The sequence below is a fragment of the Alligator sinensis genome, unplaced genomic scaffold, assembly GCF_000455745.1.
Source record: "Alligator sinensis unplaced genomic scaffold, ASM45574v1 scaffold1546_1, whole genome shotgun sequence".
Lineage (NCBI taxonomy): Eukaryota > Metazoa > Chordata > Crocodylia > Alligatoridae > Alligator > Alligator sinensis.
Window position 1 is genome coordinate 66,795 of NW_005842689.1, and position 2,476 is coordinate 69,270.

A 2,476-nucleotide genomic window follows, 5' to 3' on the forward strand; every position below is an offset into this window, starting at 1 on the left:
CGTTGGGGACAACACTTGGGGCCATGTGGGTGCAGCGGGTGTGGCTCCTGCCTGACCCAGCTGTGTGCCAGGGACTCAGGGTTGGGCAGGAGCCATGTCAGCCGCTCCAGCTGGGCTCATGCGGCGCAGCCCAAAGCAGCATGCAGGAACATAGCACAGCACCACATTAACAGTGCCCATGCCCCTACTAGGCCCCGGCCTGGCAGGGCATGGAAAACCCACAGCCCATGGCCCTCTTCCCCCTGCACCCTCTCCCCTGCCAGCAGGGAGAACCTTACCTGAGCTTTGACTTGCTAGGGGCTGGGCTCTCTGGTTTGCAAATGGCTGCAGGGTTGCAGCTGTGTGCAGATAGCCTCACTAGACAGAAGCCTGGCTTGAAGCTTGGTGGCCCCTTGCCTTGAAGCATACACTAGGGGCTGAGGAGCAGAACAAGGCAGGCTGGGCCAGGGAGGGGAGTGACTGTTCTTGCTGCAGCCAGCTGGAAGGGTGAAGGCCAAGAGCTGCCAAAAGCCAGGGCAGCCACAGGCTGGATAAAATTCTCCTTTAAAGGAGCAGCCAAGGACTAGATAGAATCATCTGGAGGGCGAAATGTAGCCCATGGGCCATATTTTTCCCACACCCATGATAAGAGGCTAGCATAATAACAAAATGAAAGACTGAAGAAACAGAAGAAAATGCTTATAGTTTACAATCACCAAAATGTGTGCTGTTCAGTACATTTTAGTGACGTGAAGATGCAGCTCTTTCCTGGACACTGGTCTTCTACGGATCATTAGATTAGAGTGAAGGGAAACAGGACTGAAAGAAGCAATCTTTAGCAACCTGCCTGCCAATCTTCACTGTCTTCTTTGGTCAGGGCCTCTTTCAGGTACAGAACAATCCAGCAGTGGACAATTATTCTGGCTGGAGGGCCACTCAGTGAGCTTTGGTGAGCTGTTGAGAGCCCAAAGGGTAGCCTTGCCCTCCAGTCACCATCTTGGGACCAGAATTCCCACCCCCTGACCTATGCCACCAGAGTCCCTCCTTTTGCCCCTAGAAGTACTCCTTTTTGGCATGGAGGGAGGTGCCCTCTTGGACCCAGAAAAAAAAAATCATGTACTAAAAAATCTACCTACTATAACGTATTTTAATTTTATTGCAAAACATATGTTTGTCCTGATCTGTGTTTGTGTCCTGTATATAGAGGGGATTGCATAATAGCTCTAAAATAAAGTCTTACTCTTATATATTGTATGGGAGAGTGTGTGGGGTGTGGATGGGGGGGGTGTATGGAAGGGGGGGTGAGAGGGGGTGGCTGGGGGGGGGGGGGGGGGGGGGGGGGGAACCCAATATGATAACTGAAACAGTCTAGTTGGGTGGCTGTGGGGGCCTGGGGTTTGTGGGGTGACAGAGGTTGGGGGGGCATGGGGACCCCCCACACATATTTTGCCCACCTCTGGAATAACCCATGTCAGAGAAGAGGAAGCAAAGGACAGTCCAGAGACAACGGCTCTCCCTCTGGTGAGCTTTTTCCACTCTTGCTGTGTTTGTCTTAAAGGAAAAGATCCAGTCTTGATAACTGCAACACTATTTCTGAAGCAAACTTTTCTTCCTCCAGGCAGCATAGTCAGTACAATTTTGAAAATCACCTAAGACTGCAAGTGTGGGAGACCCCTCTATTAAGAAAAAAAAAGGGGGGAAACAATTGATAGTATTAAAATTAAAGCATCAGGTAATACTTTAATTAGTATTAGGTGAGAGGCTCCATACCAGCTCTGAACCGACTGCCCAGAGGAGTTTTCCATCTATTGACTCCTCTGTGAAATCCTATGAAATATGAACTTTCATTTCTACCCAGGAGAACTTCTACAATCTTTTCTCCGATGCCCGATGAAGGGTGTTTGTGCCCGCCACTAAAAACTTGCAATTAAAGAATTTTTTTTTTTTGCAAAAATCTTGTTGGTCTAATAAAAGGTATCATTCTCTACCACGAATCCTGATTCCCTTAATACTTTACGTTTAACATGTGCTGTTGTGCCTTTTCCCCCCCTCACACAGAACATATAAGGTTTTAAAAGGTGTTGGCGGCGCCCATTACAAGAGGAGGAGGTCGGGGTCGCTTGACCCGAAACCCGGAACCACGCCGGCCTCCGGCGTTGAGACAGCGAGCGAGGTGAGGGGTTCATCTGCGACCCCCGCGCGGCTGGCGCCGGGAACAGCCTCTTCTCATGCCGCGCGCGTCCTGCCACGTTTCTTCTTTCTTTTCCCTGCCGTGATACCGATCTGCAGCGACCAAGCAATCACGGGCAATCATTTCCCAAGGGGGAAAAGGACGAAGGCAGCGAAGCCGGGCCCGGCGGAAAAGCTGACACACCAGTGCCGCAGCCCCATGGCCGGGCCCGGGGACTGCCGGGAAGGGGCGGAGCTGCGCGGCCTGGGCCCTGCGTGTCGCCGCGGCGCATGTGCCGGGCTCGGGCCCTCCTCGCCGCTGCTGCCG